The sequence below is a fragment of the Poecilia reticulata genome, linkage group LG13 (genome assembly GCF_000633615.1).
Source record: "Poecilia reticulata strain Guanapo linkage group LG13, Guppy_female_1.0+MT, whole genome shotgun sequence".
NCBI lineage: Eukaryota > Metazoa > Chordata > Actinopteri > Cyprinodontiformes > Poeciliidae > Poecilia > Poecilia reticulata.
In genome coordinates this window covers 3,469,863-3,484,793 of record NC_024343.1, presented here as the reverse complement: position 1 = coordinate 3,484,793, position 14,931 = coordinate 3,469,863, and the positions used below count along the sequence as shown (strand labels likewise).

Sequence of the window (14,931 nt, the reverse complement as noted above, 5' to 3'; positions counted from 1 at the left end):
GAGCAACGGAGGATAAAGGTGGAGAAGCTGTTCGCTGGCCGCCTTACTGCCCTCAGAATTGAGAAGTAGGATTTAAAAAATGCTTAAAAGAGCATCTGGGCATATGCCCAATGTGTGCACAAGAAAGAGTTGCCTTTTTTTCTGCCGTCAGGAAAGGATGAATTTAATTTATCAAAGAAAAACAGACTTAATGATGGGGATAAATGTTTTTGGGGACACAAACAGCAAGATGTCAAAATATGCAGAGTTATGCAGGCTGTTGTAGATGCTGCTCGTTATGCATACAATGAGGAGGAGGAGGAGGGGAGGGGGGAAGTGTTGTTATGTTCAATGCTGTTACACAAGCTGGGTAATTATCTTTGCTCTGGCGTTCYCTTTGAACCAGAAGAGGACAAGTGGCAGCCATCATATTTTTCTGTTCAGTCCCTGACCGATAATACCACAAAGGTCCAGACCACAGAGGGTCAGAGGTTCACACATCATCACAATTCCTCACACATTTCCCCAGGAGACCGGGGTATACACTCAGCAATGCAAAGCYACTGGAAGCGAAGTGGATCAGATGCAGCAGAAAGGTAACAGTGCAGAACCTGGTCAGAGCGTACCACGTAGATCACTGTTTCCCAACCCTGCCCTGCTTTTATACACCTGATCCAGGTAATTGCAGTCCAGCAAATGCCGTCAATGGAAATCAGCTGGGGCCGAAGCAAGGACACACCTAAAACATGCAGGACAGCGTGTCTCAGAGGACCAGGGTTGGGAAACACTGGGATAGATCCACGTAGTCGCTGTACCTTGCATGCATACGGTTACTCTGAGCTGACTGCCCTCCGAAGAGACTGCAAGGTTCATTTACTCTATCATTTCATGCACAGAGTTTTAACTTAAGATTTTATACTGTACTGTGCCATTTAGAATAGAGTTTATCTAGTGCTGCCGGCTTTTTTTTCCATTTTATAGCCAATCTAAGATACAGTTGGTTGCACGGCAACTTTACGAGGGAGCATATGGACTGGATGTAAGTCTAAGTCGAAGACTTGGACTTTTGAAGTTAGTCTCAGTGATTATTATTACCTTGAAGTAATAACTTGTGACTTAAGCTCAACATATGTGACTGAGATTCATATTTTGAATTTAAATGTTTTTTAGGTCACACTATTGCATAGTTATTACCAAAGTTAGCCAATAATGACTATTTAGGTTACCTGGCAACAACTGGGAGCAAACCCATTCTTCCTCTTCTAAAACCTTTGCATGGTAGAAAGTAAGAAGTAAAATATGATGACCAAGTAAGAGATAAGATATGATTTGTATTTCTGGGAGAGCATCATGATTCGCTAAAAATTAGCCACTAACAATGCTAACGTTTAACTAAGAGCTATTTCAGAGTCTGGATTACATTTGATAACCAGTAGTAGTTTAAAAAAAGTAAAAATAATTAGACTGATTACTCCATAACTGTGTAATTATTTACTGATTAGATTATTTGAAAACACGACTAATTATTTAAACCATTTTCTCTTAAAAAGAAATGTTATCCCAGAATATTGCTCAATCTCATTTTATCTCTTTAATCCAGTACGAGATGTCGTCTGCTGAATAAGTGACACCTTGTTTTTTTCTAATTCAAAATTTTTTCTAATTATTTTAATCAATAATGTTGATAGTRAGATAAAGTTTGGAAAATACATTATAGGACGAGAAGAGTCATACTGATTTGCCTTTCATTCTATAGATAGCATGCTTACATCCCATATTGTTGGACATCATTTGTTTGTTTGGAGGAAAATCCTTTAATCTTTACATATTTGAAATCTCTCGCAGTGGGATACAAATCTCTTGAAAGCCGGCATCCACAAATCATGTTGCTGCCAAATTGATGAGGTTTCATGAGCAGCTACTACATCAAAATCCCAAAGATTTAAGGATCGCTTTGTAGCCGTTAGTCTGCATCTCTTCCACTTCGGAGSTTTTTTTATTTTTATTTCCTTCTTTCGTGAATGCGTAGAAGGAACACGAGTTGTCATAAATCTGAGCACGCTGAATGTAGTCTGTAAAAACAAATTGTGTTTTTACAGACTAAAAACATCATTATGTGCATCGTATGACATACACTCATCGGCATGAAGTTCCTAATTAACGATGTGCTTTTGTTTTATTTAAACCATTTTCTTTGGTTCATTAACCAACTTCAATTAATTTTATAAACAACAATTTGGCTTGTAAGGTAGATCGATGACTCCCAGCGACCCTGCAAGGAAAAGCCGTCTGCTCATCTTGTTAGAATCGATGGAGGTGTATTAAGTGAGTTGGTTTCTTGCTGTTGACCTTACTTTTAATCATAGGCCACATATTGGCTTTTAACCTCAAGAATTATTGAGGTTAGAGCGATTTATTTATTATAAAACCAGCTCTGATGTGTCTTTAGGGTCATTGTGCTTGGACATATTTTAGTCCATATTTCCAAGAGGAAAAAAAAAGTATTTAAAAGCAATAACCAGAGGCATAAAGGTGAAGTTGATAGACCTGAAAGTTTTGTATTATTAATCACTGTAGTGTCAGAATCATCCTAAAGGTCTGCTTTTTTTTTGCCATTGTTCATTATGGTTATTAAAATGGAGACTACCACCAACTTAAGTTTTGAGATAATCAAATGTTCCAGTGAAGCAATTATCCTCAAACAAACATAAAAACGGATATTGGAATAAATGAGGAAGACCATTTGGCTTTTGGAAACCAAACACCTTAACTATATTGAACATTTATCAAGAGGGCAGAAAAGATCTGCGGTTGAAATGGTTTCTGACTTTGTCAGAAACCATTTCTGACAAAGTCCATTGCACTTTCCATTGCAAAATCCATTGCAAGTTGGATTTTGCAATGGATTTGCAAAATCCAACTTGCATTAAAATTTTGCATTAAAATTAACATTTTAATGCAAAATGTTAATTGTAAAACAAAAACTCTAAATTAACAAAAAATAATAATTGTGCTTCTTTTCAGATAATAATTGATTAATTATTAATCAATTATTATCTTTTCAGAAATACAAAAGCAAAYCCCAAGCATTGCAAAAGAGCAAAACAAAACAAACACTATAGGGTGAGCTCTCCGTCTTATCATATATTAAWTTATATGAATCATCTCCATAAACGATTCACTTTTACCTGTGCATTGTTCAAATTAACATTATTTATTTTATGAATAATCATTCCATCTTCTGTTAAAAAAAAGGGTTAAATTAAATCAATAAAACATAAAACCTCAYACTTTTAATCAACATATGAAMARTTTTCACAGGAACTGTTTATTGCTTAATAACATGARGGRTAACGCAGCATGTTTTACTCACGRAAATAAAACCAAGCTATGAATTCTGTCRAAAAACAGCTATTTAATCTGCCGTAAGCAAGAAGCATTATGAACAAATCAACTTTAATTAGCCAGATGTAATCCACTCACCCTCCTAATGCACATCACTGTGATGTTTGCATTTCAGAATATTAATTTCTGTTTATTGCGCCTCTATTCCCAGGCAGTCTCTTGTGTCTGTTTATTCCCCTCATGTGCACTACAGCAGATATTTTCTGTGCCTCAACCTGCTGAGTAACGCCGGACACCGGCATTAAAATCATTTGACCCACTTCTTGTGGCACCTGCAGTTTTTCTCGACAGTCTGTGTTAAGTTCCCATACTGTCGCACCGCAGCTTACCACTGCATTTTTTTTTTGAGCTGCCAGAGCTCAGTGCACGGGGCGTGAAACCGCTCACTGTCRGTGTGTAGATATTCAGACAAAACTCACCAAATATCAAGCCCTGGTGTCCATCACAGGTTCAGCTGCAGCATCCTGAACAGGCAGGTGCCAGACAGTCAGGGCGATGCCAAGGACTCCAAATGTTATGAAAAACAAAACTCCTAAGAGACAAAAAAAAAAAATCAACATAGTGTGTGATATTCAACACAAACACCTCAACCTCAAGAACTACCTTTCCTTCAAGGCCCTTCAAAAATGTTCCTAATGTTTTTATTTATGATTATTTACTCAGCAGAGCATCTTATGACACACAGAAGACGCATCTCAATATGTGAAACGTGTTTTGTTTATGTTCTTGATTTATTATGCTTTGAATCTTATTGAAATACACATCAATGTTCCTCTTTATGACTGGTCCTACTGTATTTTGTTAATTTTAAAAAGTTTTAACATGTTGATGGTAAGCCATATGTTAATAATGTTTACCTTTTATGTTTCTATGCCTTGTTGTTCAWTTGGGTGATTCAGYATTTGAAACCTTGAATGTAAAAACAGCCACAGGCTTTCGAATGCATTTTATTCATAATTATACTTTGTTGACGTGTTGGTCTTTTTCCAGCTGGAAGACCAAAATAATGTTATCCCGTTTTCATTGCTGGTTGTTTAACATGACAAGCTTTATGTGCTGAACTAAGATCTGTTCTTGTTCGATGACCAGCCTGTTGTAACATCTCATCAAGTTTTCATATTCAGATCGAGACAATTTTGCAGCACTTGATTGTGCTGTAAAATTGCACCATTTTGCATCACAATCAAGCAACTATGTTACCTTCAAGTGTTTTAAAAAGGTTGCATATATCAAACATTACTTAAAAGAAAATTGACTTCGCAATTTAATGCAATTTCAAGGCATTTCAATGCCTTGAAATTGGTCTCTGTCTCTTTAAGAAGCGTCTGCTTGTTCCGACACCTCACCTTCAAGAAGTCCTCATAACCATGCCTCTCATTGCTGTTTGCATCTGTTCTCGTGGTGCGTTCACATGGAACGCGTTACGCGCATCAAAAATGCGTCCCGACGCTTCAACTTCGAGACGCGTGTGYTCTTTGAATGCAGACGGTTGACATTTTGCTCTACAGCATTTCACTTGTCAGTTGTGTCTGGATTACATTCATAGTACATGTGGAGGTTCGTCCAGGCCGGGTCAGATGGGTCAAACTCGCTCTAGTCATTGTTTTCCGTTGCAGGCCTATTTGTYGAATGCGTTGAATGCTACAACTGCTTCGAATCGCGCCGCCCTAGATAAGCAAAACGCGTCCCGACGGACCCTTGACGCGCCTCTACATCGACTTTGAATGTAAACCAGATGCACCTGATGTGCAAGACGCTCTTGGTGTGAACGCATTAGGAGCTTTGAACTCAGAATTARTTTGTMTGATGAGCTCAGAAGACTTGCCATTCCACCAGGTGATTGCTGCTACCGCTAGTCTGGAGGAACTGAGTAGGGAAGGTTGCCATGGTGATTATTTGTAGTCTTTCTGTTTGTAGACTTGAATTTATGTATGTTGGTAGGTAGTTTCTGCTTTGCAAACCTAATAATTAGCACTAAAGAAGAGTAGGGATAAATAAAGGAAACTCCATTATTCTTCTGTCATCACTTTATATAATTTCTTATTTATATTGATTTATATTTAGACGTTTTAAATAATTTGTCTTTATTAAAATGTTATTATTCTCACTGTCAGGAAATAAATCCTAATCTGAGAAATGCACAGAATCCACTMCGCTTTCTTAAACGTGTGATTAAATATGTTCAGTCGAACAGAAATAATTCATTTCAGACCACTTTCTTTTACTATGTGAGGAATCCATTATGTATATTAATATTATGAACATAGTGGATCAACAGCATATTTTTTTTCTCTTTTTATTTTTACAAAGGGAATAGCTAAATGTGAACAAAACATTATCGAGAGCTTTTTTTTTTTCTAGCTAAGTTTAGCAGGCCTTGAAACGTACTTCCAAACAATATTCAAGCAACAAAGGAGGCCGCATTTCTCAACACACCAGAGATGCTGTCATACATTCATAATCTCATTGACTGAGCTTGCTCCTTTTTCCACTTGGCAGCTTTGGGCGCGATATGAACGCTGATCTGATTATGAAACAACAGGAAAAGCAACATAAGCAGCAGCGGAGGCAGCGGAGAAACGCAGCCGAAGATACCACGGCTATGAATGTGTGTCCTGTCATTAATATTTCACTGCATCACCGTAGCTATAAGAGAACAAAGGAGCGCGGTGAAAAATGTATTATGCTTCTTTTTTTTTGTAAAGCTTTGGAATTCATCTGTGCGAAACAGAACGAGTGAATCTTCTGCTCATGATGAGGTTTGTGCCAAAATAAATAAATAAATAAATGGGTGATTAATGCCTCTGGATAATTACTGCGTGCTGTAAAGCGAGGGTATTGCTAGCACGTACATCCACTGACAAAAATAGGCGACAATCTCTGAGAGAGGTTATTTTTATGGCAACGTTCCTGCTTCCTGTTTGTCTTGTTTTTTTTGTCTTGCCTTTTATGACATCGAAAGGAAGGTGACTGTCAAGGTCGGTTTCTCTCTTKTCACAAAAAACCTCAAAACAATCAACATGACACAGTCGCGGCTTTACTTGAGTCATGCAATCCATGTCAGATTACYACATCAGGTGAGCCTTCGTGCATGAAAATACACAACTCTGCACTCAGGTTGAAGCGTTTCGGTTCGCATTCCGACAGACTCTGAAGCCTCGCCACCTTCCGCTATTCATCCGGACGATGAAGCATTCATGACGTARAGCCTTTGCTCTTCGATACATCGTCCCAGTCTCACTTCCAATTCCACTTCATCTCGGGCTACACTTGTGTCGGGGTTGATTAAATTAAGGAGATACAGGGAAAGGCATGGGGGTTGATGGTGYTSAAGAAAAAACAAAAAAAAAGGTAGAGGTTCCCAGCAAATCATCACTCAGGCAAGAGTGAACGTTCTGATGTTGGATTGGAAAACGCTAGTTCCGTTTTATCTCAGAAACAATCCACCCTCTAAAACTYTACAGCCACACCATTTGACCTCTCTCTCTTTCTTTCTTTCTTTTCCCCCCGCAGGTATATGAAGCAAAATGATCCGCGGTGGCACACAGCTCTGGCCAAAGGACACACTATATCAAGTCATTATCCATCAGAGTGATCCCTTCGTATCTTTGCCAGACAAAGACAGTTGTTAGGGAAACAGTCATTCTCTTGTTCTGTCAGCTGTTACTCAACGTGCCAACGGGAGCGGCTCAGACTTCCGTCTTTGGCCGCGTTCTGTCGCAGGAGAAGAACGGCTGTGGGAGGCATCACAAGAGGGAAAGAGAATAAATGAATCCAGCAGGCCAGCTGGGCTGGTGGAACAGTGCTAAATATTACTTCCAAAATAACCATCTTCGATATCAACGTGTTTGTTGGATACGAGCAATCCTGACAATGTTTCTGTTGGTTGTCCCTCAAAGTAAATGATCGGAAATGGAAAAACGRTGAGCATAGTAGTGCTTTATAGCAACCTTCCCTGGAAAAAGTGCCAAAAATGGAAAAGAGCTGGGCTCCAAGGCGGACGTGTTTGATGATGCAAGAGAGATAAAGCTTTTATCTTAATCTGGTGGTTTTGCTAAAAGAGGAGGGTAAATAATTTCACATTTTAAAACACACACAAATGGTGAACCTGGAAGATATTTTGAGGACTACATAGTTATTAATCATGCTTTGGAACTGTTCTTTTCTCAGGGTGGGATGATGACACGACGCCTTGAATTTAGCTTAAAAGCAAGAGTCGGATGCAAATGTTTGAAYTTGATGTAGGTTTTGTTCCCAAACCAAACACACACACAAACACACACAGGCAAACTAACCTGTGTTAGTTTGCCTGGCTCAAATATTCCAATATTAAAGTTCTGGTTAAAACATAAGTGTCTTACTTTGAACCTACAATTATTGTAGCCATCAACACACTTCTAGCATAATTGTTACTGGTCCTCTCTCCTTGGCAGAATTGAAAGTGTTTCATTAAACTGGTTTGTTTCCTGGGAGTGACCCAGCTCTGAAGCCTAGTAAATAMCAACATATTGTCCAATAGCCGAGGGTCTGGACCCTCAGCTACTGGACGATGGTGTAAAAGTTTTAAATTTTACACCATTGCAAACATTTGACCGTGACGTATGTAWTGCGCTAGTTTGACGCAATGAAGCTTACTGGAAAGTGCCTGCTCTGCAAACAACCGTCCTTCACCGCAAAGAGAGAAGTGCCAGGCTGAACCTGATGGCTGTTAATGTTGATTCAATGTTTGGAAGCGAGATCAACACGGACTCAACGGCTTTGTTCACTTCACCTCCACTGCCTTTGCTAAACTACAATCAGATGCAAAATAAAATTGTAAAACAGTGCAGAAAATCAATATCGTTGATCTCAGCGGCTGAAGGTGAACCGGAGAAATTGAGTTCAATGGGAGAAATCCCAGGCATACCACTGAAGGGAGATGAATATCAAGTGGAAATGCATAGGAAGGCAATGGTCAGGCAATACCTCTTGGGCTTTGCCTACAAATTCTGAAAATAGTTTAAGTTTGGCTAGCAAGAACTGTTTGGCTAGCTTTGCTAGCTGGATTGGCAGCTAGCTGAATGTAGCTAGCTGGTACCAGCTGCCAGCCCAGTTAGCTAGGACTAGCCAGCTTTTCATCCTTTGTCATTCTAACTTCAACTATACTGAAATTGTAAAGTGTCAAATTTAATTCTCTTAACTCARGTGAAACATGCAGCCAGTATCAAATACATATATTTTTGACAATGTAGAGGATAGAGAAACTCTAATAATTTCAAACTTAATTAAATTGTTTTATTTTAWTTTTGTAAAATGTTTGTTCTAKAATCATTTCACCCTAAAACAATTTAAATCAATTTCAAAGTAACCAAAGTAATATGAAATGCAAATCTATGAGCGCATGGATACAAGATATCCAAAAATCAAAAGAGAAATTCTGGAGCTTACACTAGCAGCTGGGTAAGCACAAGATGATTTTTAATAAATCACACACTGCGGTATGAGAACTTCATTTTAGCACAGACTCCTAAAGAGGTTTCTCTGTTTTTATTACAGGCTTTAATTATTTTTAAACCTCCTGACCGGGAGGTTAAGGTCTGAATTGAAAATTATTATTATTTTTTCTCCACGGAGGAGCTCCATTCTCCAACTTCAGCRATCGCGGTGTCGATATAAAGACGAGCAATAAAGCAGGGCGCAGCTGTAACACACTTGTTAAAGGACAATCTCAATGTCACATCGGATTTGCGCGCAAGTGACAAACCACTCGGTCAGATAATAGTGACACCGCTCAGTAGTTCAGCATAGCCTGATAGCTTTCATAACCATGGGGGTTAAAGTCGTCCTCAGCAGATCCGTGAAGTCGCCTCCTGTCAGGCCATTTCCTGTTTTYACTGGCTGTGGTCACAACTCCCCTTGTCAGCACTTTGATTAATGGGCTCCTTTTCACATGAGATCATGGCCACTATATGGGAAAGTATCAATTATGTGCTGTACATGTTCATGTTTTCTCCAGCTGTGCACGCGTTCAATCACTAATTACAACACTAATAGGGTTTTTAAGCTAGCAACACCCCAAAACGCCGAACTAATGGGATATATGTCACTTAGTAAATTAGACATATCCTGCTCGGTCTGATCTCTCGCAATAAAAACCGAGGCTAAAACCACAAAAGTGAGGTAATTATTTCAGACAAGCAATTGTTTTTCGTCTGAGCTCCCAATGCACCACAACCATAGATAAAATGGTTTGAAGGAAAAYGGGTTGTCGGAGAAGAATAATTGAATAATTAGCTTTTTATTAGCTTCTACAAACCTTTGCCTTTACAGGTCAGGCAAAAATGAATTGGTTGTACGTGTGTGCTCCCCCCCAGACGATCGATACTCATGAATCTGCTGGTGGAGGAAGGAGAGGTTACCAGGAGAACAAAAGGAACTAAACGGAGGATTGAGCTGAAATAAAACATCCATTTCGGTGTTGATTGAGGCGGGTTACTTTATTATTATTATTATGCTCACAGACCAACCAATCCACAGCTCCTGTGTTGCTGCAGGTGATATTTTACCTAATTTTAACATACGAGTATAGGTGGATGATATGGACTTAAAGTTGTATMCTGATATTTTGTGGTACTATTGTGGTAAAAGTGATTATATCAACTATTTATGTCATCTGATCATGATTGCGTGTAACAGCAATTATAGTCCCACAAACACAAATTCTGTTCTTGAAAAACATTCCCAGTCATAATACGCTTTTTTTTTAGGACATCAGTGTGATTTGTGTCACTAAACGCACACAGTAACTGCAGTTTCTCATATTTTTTAAAAAATATGTTGATATAGCTTTGTTGAACAAAATGTGAGAAARTAGTTTCAGGGATTTTAAAACATCATAAATTGAAATTTATTGTCATAACAATAWATCAAAATCTCATAATGATATTTGTCACGATAAATGATAAACGATATGATAAACTCCCATTCCTATGTACAAGTTTAAGTATGGAGCCAAAAAGGTGTTGCATGTTTTGATGTAAACACCATCCACAGCAAATATTAGGCTGAAAACCTGCAACAAATCAAACTTTATCATAAGGAAATACAACAATATCAGCACKTCCTTTATGTGTGCATCTACTGCAAAGAATAYGTAGCGAGGCATGCCGAGAATTGCAGTGGTTTATCCGTTTTCAAACATCATAACTGCATTATATAACAGACAATAGGAGGGGAGATACAAGTGATAACAAATGATGGAAGAAGCAAACAATATCGTGCATCTCTGCAGAGATAGGTTTCAGACAWACATAACAATCCAAGTTGAAAATACTAACCCGTATTCATTCCCATGGATTATTGCCTCATGTTATGGCGTTGGAGGTTGAATAGCRGGTTCTGGTCATGTGGATCTAAATTTATTTCCAGCTGCTGACAATTCCTACCATTTATGTTACCATGGACCAGTGAGGGTTTTGTATTTGTGCCAACAATTTAAATTCTGACAATATTAAACTGATATCCTCAGATGCATTAACATACTTTTCTTATTGATAAATCTAAAAACTGTTCTCRCAGCTTTTATAGATTGTTTGTTTATAAAGATCCTCATTCGCCATTGCCGTGACAACTRTTTCTCTTCCTGGGGTTTGMGCYGTAAAAAACACATTTATTAATGCAACATATTAACGCATTTATAAATCTTCAACTTTAAGACTTTATATAATAAAAACTAAACAGGACTCTTTAACAAGCTCTAGCTCCATGTTCTCATTCTTCCAGCAATAATARACTTTAGTCCAGCAATGTTGTTRTATGATAGAAAAGTAAAACAATGTTTTAAAGCATGCCTTGTGTTACAATTACAGATGCACCRATCCGATGTTAGTATCTGTATCTGTCTCAGTATGGAAAAAAATTCTAGATCGGTTATCCGGTGACAWTTGTTGTGCTGTACAAGGGCAGAGTTATCAGATAAATTTKGAATTCTGTACATTTATGTCTTTTAAAATAAAAAGGTTTAATTCAATTCAGCTGCTTTTCTGTATCAGATCAGTATCGGCTGATACTGATCTGATATTGACRTCGGTATCAAGTGAAAAAAGTCAATCGGTGCATTCCTAATTAAAACTGTGTAAAGCGTGGCTAAACAAAAGTTGATTACATAAAACATTTGTACAGATACAACAATACTTCTAAAAATATTAGATGGGGAATATCTAGCTTATTTTTCACCAWGAGCCAATCTAAAGCTCTGCGCATATGGAGATTATAGGGCAAGTGAGACGAGACAGCAGTGTTAATGATTAGTGACATATAAACTGCTGCATTTTGAACACGTTTAATCAAGATAGATTAGTGCATTTGTTTTTCAGCTTATTCATTTCCCTGCCAAAACTTGTCGTTTTGCCAATCAGATGAGCAGAAGTTCGTTTGCTACGTCAGCAATGATTGGCTCTGCTATGATTTGTGTTCAAAAGATTGTGAGAATTGATTGTTGTTGGGACTCTATCCTCCTCTCTACATGTGCTTCACGTGTTTTTTTTGCTCTGACTTATGCTGACACGCTGGAACAAATCTGATTATTGTGTGCACCTAATGAGCTGAAGTTAAAACAGTGATAATCGACAGGCTCCATTGAAGAGAGTCACTTCAGTTTAGTGGGAAACTGAAAAAACAAAATCCGTTTTCTGATAAGTGAATGATTCAAACCTTAGCACTGACATGATACACTAATTGCAATTTTGATTAACAACTGTTTGTGATTTGATTGATTATGCAACTATTAGCTGCTTTGATGCCTACCTTGTGCTTAAATATTTTATAAAGATTTTCAGGTTGGACAATTAAGCGACAAAATCAACTAATTGATTAATCAATTTTGTTGATTCATCGCTAAAAAATCGATTAATTGACAAAATAGACAAGATTTATTCTTTGGAAAATATGGATGTTTTTTTCTCTACCAATGTGCTTCTTGGCTTTCCAAACGGATGTTAACCATTGAAATAAAAAGTATTTTTAAGAGATTTTCTGTCAGTTTTTTTTTTAAAGAAAATGTATTAAAATTGGATATGAAATTTGGAATAAAAAGAAAAAAGGAGGAATTTATTTTTACATGCCATTTCACCCAGCACTAACAGTCTTTAATTATTTCTCAGCAGTGGACAAGCAAGTGCATCAGCAAGCCCAAACATGACTAAAAGTAAAAAGTTGTACAACTTAAGGCCTTTTCATATGAATGTTGGTTAAAAAAAAAGTTCCCAATCATTTCAAACATCCCTTGATAGAAGCTAAGCCTGGAATTCTATATGTCAATTGCTTTGGATTACACAGAGTAAGGGTTTGTAGAGGGGGAAAAAATAAATAAATAAATAGCGAGTGGAAAAAAACCCAAACTTAGATCCTCTCTTGATTATTAAAGAACACCGAACATGACTACATTCAGGTCTCACCGCATTAGCGCGTGGCCTCATTTCAATGTCGACAATGATCATTTCGTGAGCTCATAATGAGAAAAGACAGTGCTGATATACTAAATGAAGGTTTTATGACTACCTCTGCCCCATTGAGCCTTAACCACAAAATCCAAATGGGCTTCATGAAAAACCAAGTGATTTCACGGTTTACCGGATGCCGTCAGACATGCATATGGTCTTAAGTTGCAGTAAAATGAATTAAAGTTACCAAGACAACATTACATAAGTCCAGAGCCGTTCATCTTCTGAGCTTTAAGTCATATTTAATGCACTTGTGTGTCAAAGCAGCACAGTTACAAGAGGCTGTGAAAAAGTCTTTGCGATTTTTTCTTTTCAACACGCGGTACAGAGCTACTTTCCTCCACGCAGCTATGCTATATAATGCTGCCACTATTTACAGTACCCTGAAAAGACACGGCCCTCTGTTCACAAATTCAAGCATGAAGATTACAAGGGCTTAGTATGGCGAGTATTACCATATCCTGATCCATACAAGCCTTTAAGCGGGGTTATGAGAAAGTAGCAGAGCAGGCTTCAGCTGGATCACATTTTTGCACAATTAAATAGATACTAAAAAAGAATGACAGGGAGGGGAAAAGAAAAATGGCTTTGCTACATAATTCCTTCACAGAGATCAATGGCAGAACAATTCCAAACTAAAAGATAAAATGAAACAAAAATTAAAAACAACTTCTGGGATTATCTTTGTTATCCCCACTACATCGCCAAAAGAGGGAGGGCGAAACAACACTATAGAGAATCTTTGCAGCAATCCCCCCCAAGTTTTCAAAAACGAGCGTGAAAACATGTCTGCACACAGGAGCTGGGACTAACTATGAATCATGCGCGCTGGCGACATATTTTTCCTTATTTACCTTCAGCAAATAATGTCAGAGTTGTGCCCAAGGACTGTCAGTGCTGTCACTTTGACAGGTGGTGGGAGGTGGTGGCGCAGCAGTCACTAACAAAACAGGTTTAAAAAAAAAAAGAAAAAAAAAAGCACCCTTTACTTCCTCTCCCTTCAGAAAACATCTCCATTCTCTCCGTACTGGGTGACACGCGGTCTTCTGTAATTTGTGTTATGTTTTCGGATTTATTGCCAACTACTGTAGAGCGGGGTTTGTCTGTCGTGAGAAAGGGTCAGAACAAAGAGGACAAACAGGAGATGAAAAAAAAACAAAAACGGGATGAAATCACTTCCAGTACGTCAACACAGAAACACAGGAAGCTCCTGTCTCTGCTGTGTTGTATCACCAAAGAAAAAACAACATTGATTTAGTTTCCCCTCTAAACTCTTTCAGCTGACTATGTGGACTTAATTTTGTCACTTAAAATCATGCAATTCATGTAAAATTTGGCTTTGACTTTATTTACGATGTTAGTCTCGGAAAGGTCTTGGTCTTGCTCGTTTTTTTAATGTGAAAAATCACAGGACATTCTGACAATGGAGAGTGAAAATGTGAGACAAACAATGCAGTAGAATAAGAACCAGATGTAGAAACCACCTTCTGCTTGTGTTTCTTTCCGTTTTATGGGGGACTTGGGTGAACGACTTTGAAGCAGATGTCAGATGAATAAGCTGAAATAGGTTTGTTGAACACCAATTGACTTTGCAACACAGAAAGTTCCAACAATGTCATCACTGTGATTCCGGTCTTTACTTGTCACTGTCTGTGTTTCTSTTACAAACGTGCACAAATTTTTGTCTACATTCTGTTAATGTTGAAAAAAAAAAGCACAATTTTGTAWTTGCGGCGTTTCCATTAAATAATAAGTGAAATAAAAATCACACCTGAATAAGCTAGTCAAAATCATGGCAGCAATGGATGCAAACAGCTACAYGAGATATGTTCATAATTTAGCCATGGTGCTAGTGCTCATCGTCTATCAGCCATCAGAGGGAACGTCAAAGTTTTATTCAGGCGTTGGAGCGACCAACCCCTCATACGTGGCAGTGGATACATATGTAGCTTTTTATGGAAACTGTTGCTTCCATTAAGCTAATTTATTTTCATGATTTCAATTTGGGCAATTTTATGCTTAATAGAAACTCAGGTACTGTCACAACCAAAGGCAATGTAGGGACCTC

The 14,931-nt window shown here is 37.9% G+C and overlaps 1 protein-coding gene across 7 annotated transcripts in view; it reads right to left on the bottom strand.

Moving 5' to 3' along the window:
- lrfn1 (leucine rich repeat and fibronectin type III domain containing 1) overlaps positions 1-14,931 on the bottom strand; it is a 191,275-nt gene that overhangs the window by 42,988 nt on the left and 133,356 nt on the right. For all 7 annotated transcript variants that reach the window (XM_017308307.1, XM_017308303.1, XM_017308302.1 and 4 more), the window contains one exon: positions 3,804-3,916. The gene's annotated coding sequence lies outside the window, so the exon portion shown is untranslated. The remainder of the gene's footprint in view (positions 1-3,803; positions 3,917-14,931) is intronic.